Here is a 26,301-nt window from a genome sequence, read left to right as displayed (position 1 = left end):
TTGTGTATAGAAATACATTTGATTTTTGTTTGCTGACTTTATATCTTGCAATCTTGCTGAACTTATTTACTGATTCTAATATATTTTTAAGTTGACCTTTTAGGACTTTCTGCAAACAAGATTATTTATCCTGTAAATAGAGATAGTTTTACTTTTTTCTTTTTAGTCTGGATTATTTCCCTTCCTTCTTTCCTCTCTCTCTCTCTTTCTTCCCTCTCTCTTTCTTTCTTTTGTTTAATTGCTCTGACAAGAACTTTTTTAATTTTGTTTAGATGGAGTATCACTCTGTTGCCCAGGCTGGAGTGCAGTGGCATGATCACAGCTCACTGCACCTGCCACCTCCCAGGTTCAAGTGACTCTCACACCTCAGCCTCCCAAGTACCTGGGACTACAGATGTGCAAAACCATGCCTGGCTAATTTTTGTATTTTTAGTAGAGATGGGGTTTCACCATGTTGACCAGTCTGGTCTCGAACTTCTGACCTCAGGTGATCCACCCACCTCGGTCTCCCAAAGTGCTGGGATTAAGGCATGAGCCACCGCACCTGGCCACTGGCAAGAACTTTCAGCACAATATTAAAGTTGCAAGAGTGGATTGATCAGGCTTGGTGACTCACACCTATAATCCCAACTTTTTTGGAAGCCAAGGCCAGAGGGTCACTTGAGCCCAGGAGTTTGAGACCAGCCTGAGCAACATAGGGAGACTTCATCTCTACAAAACAAAACAAAACAACAACAACACCACACACAAAAAAAACAAAAACAAACAAAAAAAACCAAACAAACAAGGCTTGGCACAGTGGCTCGTGCCCATAATCCCAGCAGTTTGAGAGTCCAAGGCAGGTGGATTGCTTGAGGCCAGGAGTTCGAGACCAGTCTGGCCAACATGGTGAAAACCTGTCTCTACTAAAAATACAAAAATTAGCCAGGCATGGTGGTCCATGCCTGTAATCCCTACTACTCCAATGGCTGAGGCATAAGAATTACTTGAACCTGGGAGGTGGAGGTTGCCGTAATTGCGCCACTGTACTCCAGCCTGGGCAACAGAGCAAAACTGTCTCAAAAAACAAAAGAAAGCAAAACAAAAAACAGTTCACCAGGTGTGGTGGCATGGGCCTATGGTTTCAGCTACTTGGGAGGCTGATGCAGGATGACCACTTGAGGTTAATGTTGCACAGTGAGTCATGAATGTGCCACTACACTCCAGTCTGGGTGACAGAGCAAGACACTGTCTCAAAAAAAAAAAAAAAAAAAAAAAAAGAGTGGATGTCTTGTCTTGTTTCTGAACTTAGGGAAAGAACTTTCAGCTTTTCATTATTAAGATACGAATTGTGAGTTTTTCATAGATGCACTTTATCAGTTGAGGAAATTCCTTTATATTCTTAATTTTTTGAGTGTTTTTATTATCAAAGGATGTTGGATTTTATAAAATATTTTTTGCTTTTGACATGATTATGTGGTTTTCAAACTTTACAGTTTATTAATATGCTCCTTTACATCAATTGATTTTTGTATGTTAAACCAACCTTGCATTCCTGGCATATACACTTGCTCATAGTGTATGATCCTTTTGATATGTTAGTGGATTCATTTTATTAGTACTCTTCTGAAAAGTTTTCATCTATATTAATATGGGATAGTGATCTTTTTTTTTTATTTTGTTATGACAGCTTTGTCTTTTGATATCAGGATAATGAAGGCCTCATAGAATGATGTCTCTGAGCTCTGTTTATTTTCACTTATTCTTTATTCTTCTTGTTTTTTATAATACAATGAGTAATCTCAATTGACTTGTCTTCAAGTTCACTGATTCTTCTGTCTGCTCAGCTCTGCAGTTGAGCCTTTCCAGTTAATTTTTTATTCCAGTTATTGTACTTTCCAACTCCCAGAATTTTTAGTTGGTTCTTTTAAAAGTATTTTCTGTTTTTTTTTATTGATAATCTATTTGGTGACATGTTTTCATACTTCAATTCTTTACATATAGTTTCTTCCAGTTCTTTGAACATTTATGGGAATTGATTTAATCCATTGAAAAGCTGATTTTGACAGTGTTCTCATTGTTTTCCTGGAGAGTGAATTTTGGAGGTCCTTTACATGCGTCTTCAGAACAACCAATTGTATAGTAGCTTTCTAAAGCTACATAACAAATTATCACAACCTGAACCATTGAAACATCACCCATTTATTATCTCATTTTATGTAGGTCAAAAATCTGGATGCAGAGTAACTGGATTTTCTGCTCATGGTCTTACAAGATTTAAACCAGTATTTATGTTAAATTATGTTCTCTTCTAGAGCCCAGGAATCTCCTTTCATGTTCAGTCAGGTTGTTGGCAGAATTCACTTCCTTGCTGTTGTAACACTGGGGCCCTTATTTTTCTGCTGCTGATGGCTGGCAGTTAATCTAATCTAAGCTCCTGGAGGCCTTCGTTAGTATCTAATATGACCTGGCAGATTATTTATTCAAAGTGAGCAGGAAGAATCTCTCTGTAGTCTGATAAAATCAATACTTTTTTTTTTTTTTTTTTTTGTGAGATGGAGTTTTGCTCTTGTTGCCCAAACTGGAGTGAGGGTGCTATCTAGGCTCACTGCAACCTCCGCCTCCCGGGTTCAAGTGATTCTCCTGCCCCAACCTCCTGAGTAGCTGAGATTATAGGTGTGAGCCACCACGCCCAGCCAATTTTTGTATTTTTAGTAGAGACAGGGTTTCACCATCTTGGCTAGGCTGGTCTTGAGCTCCTGACCCTCAGGTGATCCACCCACATCAGCCTCCCAGATCACGCCTGGGATTACAGGCATGACCACCCTGCCCAGCCAATTCTTTTTTTAAATTTTTTATTTCCATAGGTTATTGGGAAACAGGTGGTGTTTTGTTACATGAGTATGTTCTTTCGTGGTGATTTGTGAGATTTTGGTGCACCCATTACCTGAGCATTATACACTGCACCCAATTTGTAGTCTTTCATCCCTCACCCCCTTCCCACCCTTTCCCCCTGAGTCCTCAAAGTCCATTTTGTCATTCTTATGCCTTTGGATCCTCATAGCTTACCTCCCACTTATGAGTGAGAACATATGATGTTTGGTTTTCCATTCCTGAGTTACTTCACTTAGAAATAGTCTCCAGTCTCATCCAGGTCACTATGAATGCCATTAATTCATTCCTAAATCAAGTCTTATATAATATAAACTAATCATGGGAATGACTATCTTATCATATTCACAGGATCTGCTCACACTCTGGGGAGTGGGGGGGCAATGGCTTGCTCATGGGCACATAGCTAGTAAGAGGCAAGGTGATTCTTCTGAATCTAAGTAGGGTGGCCTCTGTTCTGCCTCCACACCTGTCTGCCAGGTTAAAGATCTGTGTTTTGTTTGTTACAAGGCAGACATTGAGGACATTAGTACCCGAGGCCTCTTTAAGGGACTTTGCTCTGAAATGGTCTCCTCCTGGGCTCCTGCATTCCCTGCCTGTGTGTTTGGGGAGAATACCTGAGCATGAAAAACAGTATTAACCAGGAGCTTTTGACAAAATGGAGTTTTCAGGGGTGAACTGCAATTTAAATAACTAAAAAATTCCATTTACTTTCAGCAATGTATTTTGAATGCTCCCCCTGGGCCAGCTCAAAGGGAGCACACAGTCATCTCCTGCAGAAAGAAAATGGAATTTTTATTTTTGTCTTGAAAGTGCCTTGAAATCAGCAATCTCAAGGCTAGCAGTGGGGCCTCAACGAAGACATCATCAGAAAGAACAGCAGAAGGTTCTGAAGGTAGTCAGCCATCAACCAAACTCACTCACTTTAATGGTTTTGCATGTGCTAGAAGAAATTAACCATTTAAGACCAGCCTTCCTACCTCCCTATGCCCAGTCTCCTGGTTCTATGTGTCTAATTATCTAAATGATAATGAGTTTTCTATGGTGCCAATCCAAACCTTTTAATTATTCATCTGTGTCTTTCTATAATAATGCAAATAGCTGCTGATAGCCCTCGTCAGTCAATCCTTCAAACATTTGAGGACAGTGGAGCTGGGATGTGGGTTCCCTCTCTAGACTTTCTTTAGCTGGCTCCTGCACAAACTCCCCAGCTGCTGTGGGAAGGTGGTCTCATCATCTACAGAGGGTAGCCCCCTTGTTTAAAAGTGGAAACAAACTTGGTAGGTATATTTCATGCTCCAGAGCTCCCTGTGCAATCAGGTTTGGGCTAGACTCCAGCTGAGATCACATCCAGTTTAGCCACCTTCCCATTCTACCTCCTGCGTATCCTCCCTCCTGAGAGCCCTCCCCAGGGAATCACATGCATTCAAAATCACAGTGTCAGGTGCTGCTTTGAAGTCACTGACTTAAGAGAGGTATTAATAGTAAAGAAGGTCTCCTGTACCCTTCCTATATCTAAATGAAAAAATAAAAATTACATCTAGGAATTAAAGACCTTGCTGTAAAAAACATCCATTTAAGTAAAGTAGTCCCACTTTTCCCCACTAATTTGGAAGTCATGTACCTCTCAACCTCAGCTATCTGGAACACAGAAAAGGCCTATAGGGAACTAACCTAGATATTACAAAATAAAAAACAGTCTATAACTTTATTTATTTCTTTATTTATTTTAAGTGCAGGGTTTAGAATGTCTCCTCTTTCACATGCTGGGCAACTGCACCTGGGTGAGTGTAACCTCTCCAGCCCTTCAGTTCCTGTCTGCAAATGCAAGCCCACCCCAGAGTTTCACAGTGTTCCTGGGAAGACAAATACATAATAATACAATAAATGAATTAGTACATATCAGGGCTTCAAAGAACAGAGCTTTTATTATTAAGGCCTTTGTGTGACAGGGTGCACACACTTTTAGTCTGGTTACAGGCCAATTTCTATTTCAATTCTGAGGCTCAAAGCAGAATTTTTCTTACGCACAAACAAAAACAAAACCTCAACAGCTCTGAGTGAAGCAAAAATGAACTTTGATGTTGTCTTTCCCCATGCTGGGTTCCCTTTGGAGAGGAAGGGCATGGACTGCTGAACAGGCGGAGAATGTGGGTAATGATGTTCCAGGTATAGAGAGGTGGACATAGACAGCAAAGACAAATGGACATCGTCCTGGGGCCCTGGAAGTCTGGTGGGCCTCAAGTCTCTGGATCTGCCTCAACCAGAGAAAGGGAAGCATATGTGTGAGGTTGCATTTGTTAGCATTTATTTAATCTGGGGAGTGGGTACCCTGTGGATGTTTGTCTTACTGTCTGTAATTTTATATAAGTTTGAAGTATTTAAAAAATTTTTTAAAAAGAACAAATGCATTAAAGGACTAAAGGAGAATTATTAAACCCACATTGTGAAATGAACTAAGCATGGTATAATTTACATTATTCTTAAGTCAAATTAATATTTATGCACCATGTGTATGCATGTATGTATCTGTCTCTCTATAGAGCCAGTTACATACTATATGATCATATTCACATAATATATGCATATATTTTACACACGTGACTTTAACTGAATCTTCTTACCAGCTTACATGGCATCTGCCCTGAGTTAACAAATGAGCAAATGTTTGGGTCCTGTTTTTATTCTGTTATTGCTCATTTCTCCTCAGATTTCAGGTTAGCCTCTTGCCCTCAGTTCTTTAATGGGTTCAAGAAGAGTTTTTAATGTGCAACTTGTCCAGCTTGTCTCTTGTTGGAAGGGTGGGAGCAATGTTCTTTCTAGCCCTCTATATTCTGAGGCGAAACCAGAAGTCTCTGCATTAAAATTTTGAATCTAACCATGTGCCCTGGCTTAGAAAGCATTCTTCTCTTGTCTTTTGTTTTGTTTTGTTTTGTTTTGTTTGTTTCTTTTGACGGAGTCTCGCTCTGTCCACCCAGGCTGGAGTGCAGTGGCGCGATCTCGGCTCACTGCAAGCTCCGCCTCCCGGGTTCACGCCATTCTCCTGCCTCAGCTTCCCAAGTAGCTGGGACTACAGGCGCCCGCCACCACGCCCGGCTAAATTTTCATTTTTTTTTTAGTAGAGACGGGGTTTCACCGTGTTAGCCAGGATGGTCTCAATCTCCTGACCTCATGATTCGCCCGTCTCGGCCTCCCAAAGTGCTGGGATTACAGGCGTGAGCCACTGCACCTGGCCTCTTCTCTTGTTTAAAACAATTATTGTAGTTAATTTCTTTTTCTCAGATTCCTAGTGAAGTTGAACATCTGTTCTGCTCTTCATTAGTCATCTGTAGCCCCCCAGAGCCAGTGTAGTCCCAGATCTGCCCTCAGGAGTCCTGGGTGGGAGGATCTGGGGATCTAGTCAGGGAGGAAGATATGGAAGGTTGATTTCGGGAGGCAGAAGAATTGATGGAAGTGGTCCCTAGTTGTCGTTCTCAGCTTTCTCCTTAGGGCATGCTCATCTTGGGGGTTAAAATCACTCTGCCACACATTCCTCTTCATTCCTCCAGGATCTGACCTCCCCTCCCCAGGATAGTTCATTTTAACTAGAATTTCATTCTCAGTCATCCTACCAACAGAGACTCCAGCCAGAAGACAAAGGACTCAGAACTGGACTCTGGCCCTCTCTTGGGGGAAGTATTATCTAAGGCAAAGTGGAGGAAGTGGTATCTGTCAGAGTACTGGGAGGAGACCCCACCTTCAGATTTGTATCATTCGAAGAGAGTTTAACCTTGTCTATGATGTGAGTAGCATATAAGGAACCCAAGGGAAGAGGCAGCACCAGGGACAGGAAGAGCAAATTTCTTTGATCACTCCTAGGTCCCAGAAAAAGAAGGAGAGAGTGCTCTATAAACCTGGAGACAGAGAGGGCTCTGTGGAGAAGCTTCCTGACCCTAGTGAAACTCGAAGGGGAAGGAGATGGCATCTCCAGGTATAAATCTGAAAATAAATACGCCACCTCCTCCCCATCTCTTCCTCTTTCTTCTGCTGGCATTTATAATTGACCAAAGACAATTGTGAGCCAAATGGCAACAAATCCATTGATATATGCAGATAGGCCAACCAGCCAGGCACAGAGGAGAAGGATGGAGAAGGGACATGAACTGGGGAATGGGATACGTCCAGCACTATGGTGATGGGGACTGTATCTCATCAGGTACTCACAGCTACTCAAAGATTTATTGAGTTAAATACCAAAGTACTGTATAATGATAATTATTTTACTCTGATAATTCAATCGCTATTTGAATCACCCTGTAAGGGATTTGCTATTATTACCTCCCTGAAAAGCAAGTCAGAGTGATTAGATATTTGCTCAAAGTCACACAGCTATAAAGTAGTGATACCAGATTTCAGTGGAGGTTTATAAGACTCCAAAGTCCTTGCTAATAGCCACTGCACTTTGCAAACTTATTCTAGCTTCTCTTGGTGTAGTCCTGAAAACCAGACTCTTTTCCCTCAGCATTCTTACGAGGCTTTTGGACCTGGTTCCTTACCTTTCTCCCTCCCCTCCCCTCCCCTCCCCTCCCCTCCCCTCCCCTCCCCTCCCCTCCCCTCCCCTCCCCTCCCCTCTCCTCTCCTCTCCCTCCTCTCCTTCCTTCCTTCCTTCCTTCCCTCCCTCCTTCCTTCCTTCCTTCCTTCCTTCCTTCCTTCCTTCCTTCCTTCCTTCCTTCCTTCCTTCCTTCTCTTTCTTTCTTTCTCTCTCTCTCTCTCTCTTCTTTCTTCCTTCCTTCCTCCCTCCCCCCCTCCCTCCCCCCCCCGTCTGTCTGTCTGTCTGTCTGTCTTGCTGGTCTGTCTCCCAGGCTGGAGTGCAGTAGCAGAGTCTCAGTTCACTGCAACCTCCACCTCCCAGACTTAAGCAATTCTCATGTCTCAGCTTCCCGAGTAGCTGGGATTGCAGGCGCATGCCACCTCACCTAGCTAATTTTTGTATTTTTAGTAGAGACAGGGTTTCACCATGTTGGCCAGGCTGGTCTCAAACTCCTGACCTCAAGTGATCCACCCACCTCAGCCTCCCAAAGGGCTAGGATTACAGGTGTGAGCTGCTGCGCCCGGCCTGGTTCCTTACCTTTCTTTCCTCTCCTACTGTGGACTGAGTCACAGTGTTAAGAAATTTGACCCATGCACTATAAGACCAGACTAGACAGGGAAGGCCAGGATTTGGAATGCTGGCAAGTAAGCAGGGTACAAGGTGGACAGAGCCAGGGAGCCACAGAGTGACCCAGAAGAAAGGCACGTGGAGACCGGGTGTGTGGTCTCCTGTTTTCGCCTGTAGCGTGGCTGTCAACCCAGGGGAAAAAAGGGATACAACGATGATAAGTCTAGGCTGGAACAGCTCCCAAACAAGTGTGTGAATGTTCACTCCCTGAAGTGTGTGAAGGTGACATTGCTTTCATCCAGGAAAAGCAGCTAATATTTATACAGCACTTTAGATTTAAAGCAATACTAATACACATTCCCAGGTATTTTCCCATTGGTTTCCTACAAAAACAGAGAGCAGGCCGGTGGCATTGGCTCATGCCTGTAATCCCAGTACTTTGGGAGGCCAAGACAGGCAGATCATGAGGTCAAGAGATTGAGACCATTCTGGTCAACATGGTGAAACCCTATCTCTACTGAAAATACAAAAATTATCTGAGTGTGGTGGTGGGCGCCTGTAATCCCAGCTACTTGGGAGACTGAGGCAGGAAAATCACTTGAACCAGGGAGGCGGAGGTTGCAGTGTGCTGAGATCATGTCACTGCACTCCAGCCTGGTGACAGAGTGAGACTCTGTCTCAAAAACAAACAAACAAAACAACAACAACAACAACAAAACAGAGAGCAACAAGTCTTCCTTACTGACATTTTTCACCATTACATTTTTCACCTATTTTTTCTCAATGACCAAAAATAGGTTTGTGCCAGGCAGGAAGGTGGAATATTTTACTAAACTGTGGGCTTCCTGAAGGTAACGTTATTTTATTTTGGTACCCCTGCTATCTAATGTGGTGTCTGGCACTTAGTAGCCATTATGAGCAAACATACATGTACCTCAACTAACAATGAGGTTAAGTCCCAATAAACTCACCATAAGTTGAAAAATCCTAAAGCAAACCACTGTAAGTCGGGGACTGTCTGTTTTTGGTATTGTTTTTGAGACAGAGTTTAGCTTTGTTGCCAGGTTGGAATGCGGGGGTGTTACCAGCTTCGACCTCCCAGGCACAAGCAATCCTCCCACCTCAGCCTCCCAAGTAGCTGGGACCACAGTATGAGCCACCATGGCCAGCTAATTTTTGTATTTTTTGTAGAGAAAGCATTCTACTATGCTGCCCAGGCTGGTCTTGAACTCCTGGACTCAAGTGATCATCCCTCCTTGGCCTCCTAAAGTGCTCAGATTTTAGGCACGAGCCACCATGCCTGGCCTACATTTGTTAAATGAATGAATTAAAAATAGAGTAATAGAGCCATGAAGGGATTGGGGATCGAGTAACACCAGACACATAATTCTGGTTCTGTTGCTTATTGAGTGAGAGTCTTTGAGGGAAGCCATCTAGTCTTTCAGAGCCTTAGTCTTCTCATGTATGAAATCGGGGAAAAAGAAAAATTCCTGTGGTTGCACGATTGTTGGTAACACACACACACAAATACACAATCTCACTCTCAACACCACTTTCACATCTAGCGAGATAACCATGATGACATGATGATGGTGACTGTGGAGATTAAAGAATACCTTCCCTTGGGGGATCTTACATTTTTTTGTTGTTGTTGCCTCCATTATTTGAAAGAGTTTCTTTTCGCTCTGTCGCCCAGGCTGGAGTGCAGTGGCATCACCTCTGCTCACTGCAACCTCTGCTTCCCAGATTCAAGTGATTTTCTTGCTTCAGCCTCCAGAGCAGCTGGAATTATAGGCATGCATCGCCACATCCAGCTAATTTTCGCATTTTTAGTAGAGGCGGGGTTTTGCCATGATGGCCAGTCTGATCTCAAACTTCTGACCTCAAGGGATCCACCTGCCTCGGCCTCCCAAAGTGCTGGGATTACAGGTGTGAGCCACCATGCCGGGCCCCGAGCTTCCCATTTGAGAAAAGAGCAGATGAGAAAGTTCTTCAGGGAGCAAGGTGACCTCTGTCATTAAATCAACACCACAGGGCAGACTCAGTCTCCCCTACTTATCATTGTTACAAAGGAAGGTTTAAAAGCCACCCCACCACGTTCTCTCAGAGGTAAAAGCTCTCTCTGCAGGGGTTTGCAGAGTCTTCCTAGGCTGAGGTGTCACTGGGCCATGAGCTGCGTGCTTAAACAGTTCAACTCCAGGTTAGTTGCAACTTATTTTTTCTTCTTTATTTATTTTCCTTTTGCCAGTTAACTTTTCTCAGTCTATAAATGTTAGATTTTTTTTGGCCAGGTGCAGTGGCTTATGTCTGTAATCCCAGCACTTTGGGAGGTCAAGGCGGGTGGATCACTTGAGGCCAGGAGTTCAAGACCAGCCTGGCCAACATGGTGAAACCCCGACTGTACTAAAAATACAAAAATCAGCTGGGCGTGGTGGTGCACGCCTGTAATCTCAGCTACTCGGGAGGCTGAGGCAGTAGAATCGCTCAAGCCCAGGAGGTGGAGGTTGCAGTGAGTCGAGATCACGCCGCTGCGATCCAGCCTGAATGGCAGAGTGAGTCTCTCTCAAACAAACAAACAAAAAGGTAGAATTTTTTGCTTCCCTTCTTCTCACCATTAGAGGCCCATAACTTCACTCTTGTCTCCATACCTCCTGCCACTTATTTCTCCAAAATTGATATGTTTAGTGATAAGATCAGTTAAGATAACATTTAATGGAAAGAACAATTGTCTGACTCCCTCTCACTCTGAGAACTAGCTCTTACTGGACGTGGTGGCTCATGCCTGTAATCCCAGTGCTTGGGAGGCTGAGGTGGGAGTATCGCTTGAGGCCAGGAGATTGAGACCAGGTTGGGCAACATAGGGAGACTCCATCTCTACAAAAATAAATAAATAAATAAAAAATAACTAGCTGTCTGCTTGATACCTACCTATGATTTGATTGGGAGACTACAGGCAGGGGCTCTCCTTAACCTGTGTCTACTGTGCTCCCAAGACGTGCTGATCACTCTCCTATGTGACCTGGATGATGGAGGAGGAGAAAGGATACTGGAACGAGGAGTCATAGAATACAAGGCATATAGCGACTTTCCTTTAAGAAGTTGGCTAAATATATATATATTTTAATGTTTAGGTTGGTCGCAGTAGCTCACTCCTGTAATCCCAGCACTTTGGGAGGCCGAGGTGGATGGATCACTCAAGGTCAGGAGTTCAAGACCAGGCTGACCAACATGGTGAAACCCCGTCTCTACTGAAAATACAAAAAATAAGCCGGGCATGGTAGGGGGCGCCTGTAATCCCAGCTACTCAGGAGGCTCAGGCACAAGAACCCAGGAGATGGAGGTTACAGTGAGTCAAGATCGCGCCACTGCACTCCAGCCTGGGCAACAGAGTGAGAGTCTGTCTGAAAGAAATAAATAAAAATAAAATAAAATAAAATAAAAATTGTTTCTATAAAATACATCAGATGACAAAGGTATCTGGTCTATAGTGTACATTATAATGAGGCTTATCAATGTGAATCACAGTCACGAATCCAAGATGGGATCAAAGCAAACTTACCTGAAATGCTCAGCATTAGTAAACATTGCTTTATGCTGCAGGAAAATGCACAGCGAGTATATTGAAAATTTTATGTCCAGCATCTTTTCTCCCTTCCCTTCCCTTCCCTTCCCTTCCCTTCCCTTCCCTTCCCTTCCCTTCCCTTCCCTTCCCTTCCCTTCCCTTCCCTTCCCTTCCCTTCCCCTCCCTTCCCCCCTTCCCCCTCCCCTCCCCTTCCCTCCTCTCCCCTCCCCTCCCCTCCTCTCCTTTCCTTTCTTTCTTTCTCTTTTCTTTTTTTTTTTTTTTTCGAGACTGAGTTTCACTCTGTCGCCCAGGTGGGAGTACAGTAGTATGATTTCTGTTCACTGCAACCTCTGCCTCCCAGGTTCAAGTGATTCTTGTGCCTCAGCTTCTTGAGCAGCTGGGATTACAGGTGTGTACCACCACGCCCAGCTAATTTTTGTATTTTTAGTAGAGACAGTGTTTCCGCATGTTGGCCAGGCTGGTCTGCAATGACTGACCTCAGGTGATCTACCCGTCTTGGCCTCCCAACATGCTGGGATTACAGGCATGAGCCACTGCATCTGGCCTGCTTTAAGGATTTGAAAAATATTGTGTGACCCTGATAGTCCAGCAACCAACTGATGATGTGGGTTTCAATCAGATTTTGGTTCAGTAATCATCATGAATGATTCTATGGGCTTTTTGTATTTTGTTCTTGGCCTTTTGGTCACACTGGGGCCTGAGGTCTCCTAAAAATAGATTACTGGCCTTGAAGCCCACTAGGGCAACCACCCTTCTACACTGACTCTGTAGGAATGTGAACACTTCATGTGTTCTTAACTTGCACGTTCAATGTGTAGAGTGTAATCTTTAATAATGATGAGGAGGAGGACATATTACTCTCCTAAGATATACTATACTAGGTATTGCGTTATGTTATTTTAGTTATTCTTCACAAATACTCTGCAAAGTAAATTTCTTGAAAATAGGTTGCACCTGGGTGATACCATCGGGAAATAGCTTTGCTTTTCTGCCTATTGCCTTCAAAATGTATATAGTTGTATTTGCCTTCACCTTTCCTGATGACATGTTGAGAAGATTCTGTAGCTTCCTAGTCACTTGCAAGGTTTTTTTTGTTTGTTTGAGACAGAGTCTCGGTCTGTCAGCCAGGCTGGAGTGCAGTGGCACGATCTCGACTCACTGCAGCCTCTGTCTCCTGGGCTCAAGCGACTCTCCTGCCTCAGCCTCCTAAGTAGCTGGGACTACAGTTGTGCACCACCACTCCCGGCTCATTTTTGTATTTTTAGTAGAGATGGGGTTTCACCATATTGGCCAGACTGGTCTCGAACTCTTGACCTCAGGTAATCCACCCACCTCAGCCTCATAAAGTGCTGGGATTACAGGCATGAGCCATTGCACCCAGCCCATTTGCAAGTATTTTAAAAGTCAAGTTCAATCTAAATCAAATTTAATCTCACTTTCAGGTTAAGGCTTCTCCCCTCTGCTCACCTCGGGCTTGTCTGGAGGCTTAGGTGCCAGGAAAGGCATAAAGACGCTGGTTCTGCTCTTCTGCTCTTTGCAGTACTTCCTACCCTACTCACCTAACTGCTGATGGATTTTCCAATATAATAGCAGTGGAGGGATGAGAGATGGAGGCAGATGCTAGCTGTGATGCTCTCTTGACTGTTGAAAACCTTCCAAATGGTAGGATCCAAATGTTGGCTCTTCCAGTTGACACTTTTCATGGGGGTTCTTCAGAGACCCTGATTGGCCATGGGCTAGGTGAAACCTGTGATGTCTCTCAGCTCCTGTCCCTGGTGGTACCACAAGTCCCCTTGAGCAGAGAGAAATTAAGCTGGCTTCCTTTTGTGGCATTTGCCTGCTCTGGCAAAATGCACACATGCTTCCTCGGCCATTGCGGGTAGCTTTGCCAAGCTCCAACCTCAGTCTTCTCCAGGCAAACACTAGGAAGAAAAACTATGTTTTCAATGTCAAGAGAACATATTTTAAGATCTCCTAAGAACTCCATGATGTTCCACCCTCTGGAGTAGCTTGGGACTAGCTTCTGCATCTCTGTGTCCCAGCAAGCATCCAGCCTGGGAGTGCGATGCCAGTCTACCCTCTTGCCATGAATCCTCTCTCCAGGATTATCTCATACTTCCTCATACTACCTCACTTTGCTTGTGAGTGAATGAAAGCAAGCCATCTGCAATATTACAAGCCTCTTTGAAATAATTTTTGTTTCCCTCTAAGGAAGCTGCTAATCTTCCCATAAACAAGCTGTTGAAAGTATTAGATTTGGTCATGGACTGGCAGTTCTCATCCAGAGTGGTCTACCTCCTCTCTTTAGAATGCATGGCTACTTAGTTATGTTCCAATCTTTAGGGTCTAAACCAAAACTCTAAATCCCATTAAACATTTGTTATAATCCATTTACCCACAAGGAATTGAATTGCAAAGAGATTTGTTGCAAAATGCTCAAGGTTAGTGAGTTTATAAGAGCAAAAATCAGATTTAAACCCTGACCTGGTCCTTCTCCCATGTAGTCTTTTTCATATTCCAGATGACCCTTCTTAACTGAAGTTTCCTAGGACCATGAGAGAGGAATTACACTTAATTCCATTTGACAGACAGTAAACATAGGCTCAAAAAGTTTAAGAGACTTGCCCAAGATTAACCTGTGGATTATAGGAATTGAATGGCTCACACAGAGGAGGCTACTTCACAATCAACTTAACAAAGGATTATTAAAAATGTGTGGGCAGCCTTAGGAAGCTACAGGGGATGGTGCCATAGTCCAGGACTGGTTAGAAACGAAGAACTAAAGAGAGAAGGGAAGGAGAGAATTGTGTTCAGAAGCCACCTTGAGAGAAGTCAGGTTGTAGGATGAAGCCAGTCCTAAATCAGAACTCAAGGAGGAGGCTGTACTTCCCACTTCTCCTCTCTACCTTGCTGTCCTCTGGGAGCCAAAACCAGTGTGGCATCAGAGGGTACCAGAGCCTGAAGTTCTTTCTACAGGTCAGTCTCCCAGAGAAGAGAGCAAGAGAATGAAGGGTAGAGAGTGGATTTGACCTACTTAGCCAGGAGTAGAAGAGCTGGGTTTTCAATCTGTGCCTGCCTGCCCCAAACCCTATGCTGCATTTTTTGGCTCTGCCCTTATTTTGTTATGTGGCTGGGACACTTTCTCTGCATTGTAAACACTCTTCAGCAGGGACTTTTCTTACTGTCCTTAGAAATGATTCCATCCCGAGCACGCATGTGGGATAGTCACATGTGCTTTTCAGTGAAAGCACATTGGCTGAATGAATTAATGGATGGGGAGGACAGGTTTGATATGCATGGGGACAGTATGAGCAAAGGCAGAGAAATGGTGTGCCCTACAATAGCTCCCTGCATAGGTATTTAAATGAGACAATTCATACAACATTTCGTTTACACATTTGTGTATACAAGGTCTCATTTAAACCTCAAATCAGTTCCTCAATTATCATTCCCTGATGAGTTCACCAAATTTATTTGTTTAGTGACAGTAGCTGAAGCAAAATATAAATCCAGATCATCTGGCTCTAATCTCTTTCAAGCACCCCTCATTTGAATGCAACATGGTGAGATAATAGGATAACCACAATTTATTCTCTCTTTCTCTGTCTCTCTCACAGTCTCTCTCTTTCTCTCTATTTCTCCCTTCCTCTCCATCTCTCTCTACCTCTCTTTTGGTTTTCTCCCTGCTATTGATTTATTGTTGAAATCAAATCATTTGTCCTTCATATGTCTCACATTCTGGATATATCTCTTTGCTTTATTGTAGTTTCATTAAACTTGTTTATCACATGCTGTATTTCTTGTAAGTGAGCTCTCGTGGCTGGATTTGATAAAGATTCAGCTTGTTTCAAAATGTTTTGGCAAGAAGATGCTTCACAAGTGGTGCTGTGTGTTTCACACTAAGGCATATTGGGATACACACAAAATTAGCATGACTATCCCACCTTTCAAGAGGCTAAGAATGATTGGTGGGTTCAGGTGTCTTAAGAAAATTTTAATCATCATTATTAATAACTGCTATTATGGGCCGGGCACGGTGGCTCACGCCTGTAATCCCAGCACTTTGGGAGGCTGAGGTGGGTGGATCACGAGGTCAGGAGATCGAGACCATCCTGGCTAACACAGTGAAACCCCATCTCTACTAAAAATACAAAAAAAAAAAAAAAAAAAAAATTAGCCGGGCATGGTGGCAGGCACCTGTAGTCCCAGCTACTCCGGAGGCTGAGCCAGGAAAATGTCGTGAACCCGGGAAGCAGAGCTTGCAGTGAGCTGAGATTGTACCACTGCACTCCAGCCTGGGTGACAGAGTGAGACTCTGTCTCAAAAATAAATAAATACATAAAAATAAATAAATAAACTGCTATTACGAAGTTAAGGATCAGCAATATAGTGGGGGCTCTGCTTGGCATCAAACATGTTATCTTGTTGAATCTACACAAAAACTATATGAAAAAGGGATTCCTATCCTCATTTATCAAATGAGAGCACTGAGGTTCAGAGTGGTAGGTGCCTGGAGTCATATAACTCATGAGTGACAGAGGCAGGATATAAATGCAGATCTAATGAACTCCGGAGTCTGTGTTCTGAACAACTACATGATTGATACTATGTGTAGCTTCATTTCTTTTCAGCATGTTTTCACAGACTAACTCCTACACCTTTTGACTCTTGCACTTTTAATAATCTGTCTGTCGGAGTAATTTATACAGTTAACTTATAGCCAGTGTTGGAAAAAGGGTCAGAGAAAGAGGCCCCTTTGGTGCCAACCATGCCACTGAAGAAGCAAGTAAAAGATAATAGGTTGAGGAGTGAGGCACCTAGAATAGGTGGTAGGTGGCGGCAAGCAGCAAAATCGAGAAAAGTGATCTATTGAGATCCTTTTAATTGTACTTTATAAAAAACACAACCCCAAATAGCTTAAGACAAAAGGCCAATTGATTTGCTCAACTCATCAATCTATGGAAAGGCCAGAGGTGGACTGACCTCAGGAATCACTGGACCTAAGAACTAGGCAGAATTCCATTGAATACTGTCTCCATCTCTCAGCTCTCCTTCTTCATGCTTGCTGGTGTCCTGCTCTAAGGCTGGCTGTCTCCACATGGCAGGAAGCACTGCTACAAGCCCCCCACCCTTACAACTGCATGACCAAAGAGGAAAGAGAATTTTCTTTCTTTCTGTCTTTTTTTTTTTTTTTGAGACAGAGTCTTGCTCTGTCTCCCAGGCTGGAGTGCAGTGGGGTGATCGCGGCTCACTGTAACCTCTGTCTCTTGGGTTCAAGCAATTCTCCTGCCTCAGCCTCCCGAGTAGTTGGAATTATAGGTGCCCACAACCATGCCCAGCTAATTTTTGCATATTTAGTAGAGACAGGGTTTCACCATGTTGGCCAGGCTGGCCTTGAACTCCTGACATCAGGTGATCCGCCTGCCTCAGCCTCCCAAAGTGCTGGAATTATAGGCGTGAGCCACTGCACCCAGCTGATAACTTTCTTTTGTCAACTCTAGTGAGGAAAAAAATTATAGGGAAGGATTCTAATTGGCTGGGTTTGGATGAATCCATATAACCGAAGAAGTGAGGCCCTATAATTGGCCCACTTAGGTCATATGTTCCTCCTATGACCAGGGAGACAGGGTTTGTTAGTGATATGTTTGGATATCTGTCCCCCTCCAAATCTCATGCTGAAAAGTGATGCCCAGTATTGGAGGTGGGACCTGGTGGGAGGGATTTGGATCATGGAGGGTGGACCCCTCATGAATGGCTTAGTGCCATCCCCTTGGTGAAGAGTGAATTCTCACTCTGTTAGTTTACATGAGATCTGATTGTTTAAAGGAGCCTGGCACCTCCTCCCTTGCTCCCTCTATGTGACAGGCCTGCTCCCCCTTCACCTTTTGCCTTAACTGAAAGCTTCCTGAGGCCTCCCCAGAAGCCCAGCAGATAGAGCCATGCTTTCTGTAAAGCCTGCAGAACCATGAACCAATTAAACCTCTTTTCTTTATAAACTACCAAGTCTCCGGTATTTCTTTATAGCAACACAAAATGGACTAATACAGTTACTGTAAGACAGGAATGAATTGCACAGACTAGGATACTGAGGATATTGTGAGCTGGGCAGTAACTCCAGTCTGTGTTTTTCATATGTTCTTGTTATGAACAAATGGCAACAGATGATATTCAGAGGCAGACTGTAGGGTGACTAAAAAGAACAAATTTAGAGGAAGGAAACTGATACTCATGAAACATTCACATGTACTATATAATATCCTAAGTGCTACATACATAGCTGATTTAATCTTCACAACAGTACCATAAACTCAACATCGTATTATTCTTATGTTAAAAAATAAACCAAGGCTCATAGAAGTTAAATGATTTGCCCTAGATCAAAGTTATATATATGAAGTTAAGATTTGAATCTAGATTTTTATGGCTCTAACGCTACTCTCCATTACTGAGAGACTAAGGATAGAGAGACAATAGTCAATTATAGACATTTATATATAAAGCAGATACTTCTTCACAGAAATGAGGCAGGATCCTATTTATGCTATAGATCATCTGGTCAGATTAGAACCAAAATCTAGGCTGATCTATTGCTAAATAAAAGCTGTGTTTTTCACCAGACAAACCCAAAGTGAGGGACATTCAACAAAACACTTAACTCATATTCTTCAAAACTGTAAAGGTCATCAGAAACAAGTAAAGACTGAGATGGTAAAGTCCATTTCAATGTAGACCAGAGGAGACTCAAGAGATGTGACAACTAGGTACAATGTGCTATCCTGGATTGCTTCTTGGAACAGAAAAAGGACACTTGTGGGGGGGAAAAATGGTAAAATTCAAAGAAAATCTAAAGTTCCATTAAAAACAGTGTACCACTGTTGGCTTCTTAGATTTGACAAACGTGCCACGGTAACGGAAGATATCAACAATAAAGGATATTGGGTGAGGAGTATAAGAGTGCTCCATTATCTTTACAATTGTTTTGTTAAGTTAATCTTTAAAATTGTTCTGTAAATTTAATATTTAATTTAAAATTATCTCAAGATGTAAAGCTTATCAAAACTGCTTTCCCCCTTGAATAAGAGCATTATCTGTCACTGGGTCTGGGATGAGTCTGCACAGGTAGGGGCTTGCTACTGACGGGAGCAAAGAAGACTCTGGGGCTCCTGACACAGGGTGTCATGGGTTGAATATCTGTGCTAATCCCTACCCCAACTCATATGTTGAATTTTAGGCCCCCAGTGTGATGGTGTTTGGAGGTGGGACCTATCTAAATAATTAGATTTAGATGATGTCATGAGAGTGGGGCCCCATGATACGATTAAGGACCTTAAAGAGTTACCAGAGCTCTTTTTCTCTCGCCATTATGTGAGCACACAGCAAGAAGGCCACCATCGGCAAGCCAGTAAGAACGTTCTCACCAGAACCCAACCGTACTGGTACCCTGATCACAGTATCCAGAACTGTGAGAAAAAAATGCATTGATTAAACACCCTATTTGTGGTACTTCGTTATTGCTGATTGAGACCTTGAGACCCCGGGATGGACTGGGCGTGGTGGCTCACACTTGTAATCCCAGCTCTTTGGGAGGCCGAGGCGGGTGGATCATGAGATCAGGAGTTTGAGACCACCCTTGCCAACATAGTGAAACCCCGTGTCTACCAAAAAAATACAAAAATTAGCCGGATGTGGTGGTAGGCGCCTGTAATCCCAGCTACTCAGGAGGCTGAGGCAGGAAAATCGCTTGAACACAGGAGACGGAGGTTGCAGTGAGCTGAGATTGTGCCACTGCACTCCAGACTGGGTGATAGAGCTAGATACCACATCCAAAAAAAAAAAAAAGATCCCGGGGTGACATACTTTGTTATGGGTGGCAAGCTAAAGAAACAAAACCCTAACATGAAATTAAAGGAAAGTGAGGCAGCTGGTTAATGGTAATGGTGAATTTTTGTTCTTATTTCAGATTCCACCCAGGCAAACTTCCCCTCTACAGATGCCCTGCTAACATGCTCTTATTTCAGACTATGACATCTCTAAAGCTAACTTACTCCTGTGCCACATTTAATCAAGAATCTAGGATTATGCCTCAGTGTTTAAAGATATGTAGTCTTTGGAAAAGTTGTCCCGGTTCTCACTACGTGCTTCTTACCTCAACTTCTGGCCATGGTTTCTCTTAGTTCTCTTGGTTCGGAAACAGCACAGGCCACAGGGGGACTTGCTGATTCCTAGTGGTAGCCAGTCTCAAATGCGCTGCTTAGATGACTTACTGAAAATGAAGAATGACCTCTCATTAAAGTCTTCATGGACGATAAAACTGCATAACTCATGAAATATATTATGGACCCTCATTTCTGCCAAGGGTGTCAAATTTTTCACATATGTTTCTTAGGCAGCTATAGGAGTAGGTTAAAAGGAGAAACACAGGGTAGATGACTTAAGTCTGACTAATTGAGAGGAGAGGTGAAATTCTGAGGTGGTGCCCAATTGATCCTTCTCTTTCCAGGGTAGAACAGAGGGTCTTGCATAAAGTGTATAAACTCACAGATTTCAGAGTGGGAAATAGGGTGACCAACAGTCTCAGTGGGCTCAGGACTGAAGAGTTTCCCAGGATGAGAGACTCTAAGAGCAAAATTGGAATAGTTCTAGTCAAACCAGGAGAGTTGGTCACTCATATGAAAGGGATTTTAAAGTGATCTTCTGAGACATAGAGACTCCAAAATATATTCTTTTCTTGTGGTGGGTGGGGGGGGGGGGTTTGCATACAGTAAATATGTTTTCAGGAAGCAGCGGGGTGTAATTGACAGAGCTTGGGCAATTTTAGCCTTTTCATCTGTAAAGGGAGATAATGACACCTTACTGAGAGGTTAGGAGGTTTCAGTGAAAGCAAGCAAGTGCATAATAGACATGAGAGAAATGAAAGCTTCTCAGTTCCCGAGTGGCTCAGGGTTCACATTTTCTTCTCTCACATTTAACTCCACTAGTAGAGTAGAGAGACAACAGGCTTTACAGACTGGGCCTTAATCTTGGCCATGCCATTACTAGGGACTAAATTTAGTGACCTTTCCTTTTATAAAAGTCGGAGATTTTCTTGGAAGGCTCAGAATTGCTTCTGGAGGCAGTTATCCAAAAGGAGTTGTCAGTCATGTTTCAATAAATGAAATCATCATTGGAGGAAGCAAGCAATTGAGTTGATAGCTCATTCTGTCGCCCACACGTTAGCGTTGTCCTTATTCTTCAGTGCTAGTTCCTTCCCAACTATATCTACTCACAATCATTACTAAACAATGTAGTACACTGAAGGTTGTTTTCAGCACACTGGAGTAGAGGTTGTGTAACACTACTCACCACAAACTCCTTCAGATTCCTCCGTGCTGTTTTGCTTCCTATCTTCTCCCTCCCACCCTTAGCCTTTCTTCCCCTCTTTCCCTCCTATCTTACCTTTGCTTCTTTTCATTTTTGACATTCCCCACCTCTCAACCTTTGCAGTAGAAATTACTATGTGGGCCGGGCGCGGTGGCTCAAGCCTGTAATCCCAGCACTTTGGGAGGCCGAGACGGGCGGATCACGAGGTCAGGAGATCGAGACCATCCTGGCTAACACAGTGAAACCCCGTCTCTACTAAAAATACAAAAACTTAGCCGGGCAAGGTGGCGGGCGCCTGTAGTCCCAGCTACTCGGGAGGCTGAGGCAGGAGAATGGCGTGTACCTGGGAGGCGGAGCTTGCAGTGAGCTGAGATCCGGCCACTGCACTCCAGCCTGGGTGACAGAGCGAGACTCCGTCTCAAAAAAAAAAAAAAAAAAAAAAAAAAGAAATTACTATGTGTTCCACAAAGGTGGTTTTCTCTTTCTCTTGGGCACGTAGCTAGACTACATTTCCCAGATCCCTTTGCTGTTAGATGTAACCGTAGGGCTGAGTTTACCCAATGGAACATGGGTAGAAGTGACAAGGCCTGACCCATGAAAACTTCCCATGGACAATCTTCTCTCTTTCTCCCCCTGCTGGCTGGATATTGAAGCTCAGGCACTCTTGGTACTGAAGCCTCTACCAACCTGGCTCCCAGTACGACTGTGTGAGTCAGTCAAATCCAAACAGCAATCCTCCTCTCTACCCCTTGCTGTCAGACTCATCTTTTGGACGCTTAGGCGGGTGAGAAATAAATGAGAAGTGAAGTTCATATGAGTGAGAAATAAACTTTCATTTCATTAAGCCAATGATATTTCAAAGTTGATCTATGTTTTTATTTTATTTTATTTTGAGACGGAGTCTCACTCTGTCGTCAGACTGGAGCGCAGTGGCGCGATCTCGGCTCACTGCAACCTCCGCCTCCCCGGTTCTAGCGATTCTCCTGCCTCAGCCTCTCAAGTAGCTGGGATTCCAGGCATCCGCCACCAAGCACGGCTAAGTTTTGTATTTTTGTAGAGACGTGGTTTCTTCATGTTGGTCAGGCTGGTCTCAAACTCTTGACCTCAAGTGATCCGCCTGCCTCAGCCTCCAAAAGTGCTGGAATTACAGGCCTGAGCTACCGTGTCCGTGCCTTACAAAAAATAATATGGCTATGCCCTTGAGGACTCCTTTTCCGCCATTTCTGATTTTTTGGTCCTCCAAATCTCTTTCCTCTTAATGACAATGAACAGTGTAAATCTGAGGCGGCCGTTTCCATGTTTGCACACTCACAACCAATGTAGTACTCAGCAAAGAACCCTTAGTGATAAAGAACCATTACCCTTAAAAGGGGAAATAGGTTGTTTTCTGTGACATACCATCCTTTTATTCAATAAGTAATCACATCAAGTACCTACTGTGTGCTCTGCTCTTCTGTAGGCACTAGAGACAGAGCAATGAAAATAAGCTACTACCCTCAATAGCTTTTTTTGGGGGGTGGGGTCTTGTTCTGTTGCTCAGACTGGAGTGTAGTGACACCATCATGGATCACTGCAGCCTTGATCTCCTGGGGTCAAGCAATCCTCCTGCCTCAGCCTCTCAAGTAGCTGGGACTACAGGTGCACGTCACCATGCCCAACTAATCTTTTGTTCTTTGTACAGACAGGATCTCATTTTTTTGTCTAGGCTGGGTGGTCTTGAGGTGTCCTCAAACAATCCTCCCACCTTGGCCTCTCAAAGTGCTAGGATAACAGCTGTGAGCCACCGTGCCCAGCCCTGCCCTCAATAGCTCTTGACATAATGCTAAACTAGACACCTATTAATAAAACACAGTTTGGAAGTTATAAGATTTTATGGAAGCCAACGGAGGGTTATCATCATTCAACTTGGATCTGAATCAGGGAGATCTTCCTAAGAAGGACCTGACTTAAATCTCAAAAAACAAATAAGATTCAGACGAGGGGAGGAGGAAGGGTGTTCCGGTATGAGAATTGTAAGTAAGAAGGTGGTGAGATAGCCTGCGTCCTGGAATCTGCATTTTGAGTCAGACCAGTATGAAGAGTGTCCGTGTGGGGGATGACTGTGGCAGGAGACGAAACTGGAGGTTGGATATCATGAAGGACATCAGGCTAAAGATTAATGTGCATCTGACACTATCTGTTCTTGTCACCTCATTAGTATACATTGTCACAATTTCCCAATCGCTACATCAGAAATAATTCCCAGTCCCCATATGTGGCTCTCCTGTGTGCTAAGCACAGTCCTGGAAAGGAAGACACTGCAATGTGATGACCGAGCTTCTCTACAATGCCTCTGAAATGTCACTGCCCTGGGTGCTCTTAGGGCCGGCCTCACTATACTTGAATTTGTTGAGGAGCTTTCATGAAGGAAAAACCACGGGGCTTAGGACACCTGGGTTTAGAACACTAAAAATCTTCTAGGTAGGCTAAAGGCTTTTTATCTTCAACCACAATATTGCCATTACTGTTGTTTCAATTTGTCCTTTTTACTTAAACAGCCCTTTACTGTTCCTCGTGACTTTTATTTACATGACTTCATTTGATCTTCCCTACTGTCCTCTGTGACTTGTAGGATGGATTCTATGATCTCATCAAACAGGTAAAGACCTGAGGTCTAGTGTGTTGAGATAATTTGCCTCTCCTCATTTGTAAGTGGTTGATCCAGGGCCAGAATTGCAATGATAAATATTTTCTCGGCCTTGATCTCCTTGAGACCAAACATCACATCTTCTGATTGTCACCTTCCCAGTGCTTCATATAGGCACTTAACCTATACTTGCTGACTTAACTTGAAATAGTAACTAAGAATATGGGCTTTGAGGCCGGGTGTGGCGGCTCACGCCTGTAATCCCAGCACTTTGGGAGGCTGAGGTGGGTGGATCACCTGAGGTCAGGAGTTCAAGACCAGCCTGGCCTACATGGTGAAACCTCGTCTCTACTAAAAATACAAAAATTAGCCAGGCGTGGTGGTGCATGCCTGTAATCCCAGCTACTCGGCAGGCTGGGGCAGGAGAATCACTTTAACCCATGAGGCGGAGGTTTCAGTAAGCCGAGATCATGCCACTGCACTCCATCCTGGGCAATAGAGTGAGACTCTGTCTCAAAGCAACAACAACAACAACAACAACAATAACAAAAACAAGAATATGGGCTTTGAAATCAAAGGAGACTTGGATTCAGCATCTGTTCTTTGTTTGTTTTAAGTTTGTAGGCTTTTTTTTTTTAACTTTTATTTTAGGTTCAGGGGTACATGTGCAGGTTTATTATATAGATAAATTTCATGTCAGAGGGGTTTGAGGCACAGATTATTTCATCTCCCGAGTACTAAGTAGAGTAACCAATAGGTAGTTTTTCAGTCCTCACCCTCCTTGCACCCCCTACCCTCGAGTAGGCCCTAGTGTCTGTTCTTCCCTTCTTTGCATCCATATATACTTGACATTTAGCTCTCACTCATAAGTGAGAACACAGCATCTGGTTCTTGATATACTTGGGCAAGTCATTTAACCTATCAGAGAAGCAAGTTTTTTTGTTTATAAATGCATTATTAATGATTTCTGATACGGCTGTTGTGAGAATCAAATGAGATGATGTAAATGAGGCACTTAGCATAGCGCCTGGCATGTAGAATTGCTGAAATATGCTAAGGATTATTACTAACTTGATCACTGTTTCTTGTCAGTTATTTTTTATTATGCAAATATTAAATGTATTTAAAAGTAGGCTGAATAGCACAGTGACCCACTGCATAACTAAACACAAAGCGTCAAAAATTATCAGCTCATGGCCAATTTTGTTTCATCTCTATCCCCATCTTTTTTTATTCTTTCAATTATTATTATTATTATTATTATTATTATTATTATTATTATTATTATTTTGGAGACAGGATCTTGCTGTGTCACCCAGGCTGGAGTACAACTGGACAGTCATAGCCCACTGCAGCCTTGAACTCCCGGACTCAAGCAATTCTCCTGCCTCAGCCTCCTGGGTAGCTGGACTGCAGGTGCACGCCACCATGCCCAACTAAGCTTCCTTATATATTTTTTTGAGACAGGGTCTTGCTCTGTTGCCCAGGCTGGAGTGCAGTCAATGCAATCTTGGTTCACTGCAACCTCTGCCTCCTGGGTTCCAGTGATTCTCCTGCCTCAGCCTCCCAAGTAGTTGGGATTACAGGTGTGTACCACTACGCCTGGCTACTTTTTGTATTTTTAGTAGAGATGAGGTTTCACCATGTTGGCCAGGCTGGTCTCAAACTCCTGACCTCAAGTGATGTGCCTGCCTTGGCCTCCCAAAGTGCTGAGATTGTAAGGGTGAGCTACCACACCTGGCATGTACAAGAAGTCTTACAAAATGTTGGGAAGAATGGTGTGGCGGACACACCTAAATGTGACCTGCAGTGAGTTACCTCTTCTGTTCATTGTGGGCAGAAACTGTGTATCACTTCCAATCAATAGAGTATGGTGACGGCGATGGAATGTCACGCCCTTGGTTTGGCTACGTTATATGAAAAAGACCGTCTCTCTTCTCTAAGGCTTAAGAAGCATTTTCCAGGGAACTTCTAAGTTAGCTGAAAAGCCAACGTTTGCTCTGAGGAGTATTGCTGTGCCATGATACTCTTCCGGCATTACCTGACTCTTCAATGGAGAAAGTCTAGTATTTTTGCAGTCTGCTGGATTTGACTGGTGGACCTGCACAAGAAGGTGCCGGGAGAGAGATAAGTTAACTCTATCTAATTTCATGTAAATGTCTAGTAAAAAAAAAGAAAAGAAAAGAAAAGAAAAAATCCTCCTTCATAGATTAGAGTGAGGATATGAGTCACAGCAGGGAGACTTTCAACCTGAGAGGCTAGAGAGAACGCTCATGTACTAAGTCAGGTGACGTCGACTTGCACTCTCACCAACAGTAGAAATTAAGAGGCCGGGCGCGGTGGCTCAAGCCTGTAATCCCAGCACTTTGGGAGGCCGAGGCGGGTGGATCACGAGGTCAGGAGATGGAGACTATCCTGGCTAACATGGTGAAACCCCGTCTCTACTAAAAATACAAAAAACCTGCCGGGCGTGGTGGCGGGCGCCTGTAGTCTCAGCTACTTGGGAGGCTGAGGCAGGAGAATGGCGTGAACCCGGGAGGCGGAGCTTGCAGTGAGCCGAGATCACGCCACTGCACTCCAGCCTGGGAGACACAGCGAGACTCCGTCTCAAAGAAAACAAACAAAAAAAAAAACAAAGAAATTAAGAGCTGGACTTCAGAGTTCAGAAAAGGAAGGCGTTCTGAAGTACCTGCTTTTCAAGATGTAATTTCCCCAAAGAAAAGC

At 43.6% G+C, this 26,301-nt stretch overlaps 1 long non-coding RNA gene across 1 annotated transcript; it reads right to left on the bottom strand.

The window, feature by feature from the left end:
• Positions 1–4,566: 4,566 nt before the first annotated feature.
• On the bottom strand, positions 4,567–25,592 carry LOC135964565 (uncharacterized). The gene is made up of 3 exons (XR_010577052.1): positions 25,396–25,592; positions 10,937–11,027; positions 4,567–4,727 (listed from the first exon to the last, which is right to left on the bottom strand). It is a non-coding gene; the product is annotated as an uncharacterized lncRNA (long non-coding RNA).
• Between the last annotated feature and the right edge of the window lie 709 nt (positions 25,593–26,301).

This window comes from Macaca fascicularis, chromosome 8 (genome assembly GCF_037993035.2).
Source record: "Macaca fascicularis isolate 582-1 chromosome 8, T2T-MFA8v1.1".
In the NCBI taxonomy this organism is placed as follows: Eukaryota; Metazoa; Chordata; class Mammalia; order Primates; family Cercopithecidae; genus Macaca; species Macaca fascicularis.
Note: the sequence above shows the minus strand (reverse complement) of the source record. Positions and strands in the feature narration are given on the sequence as shown.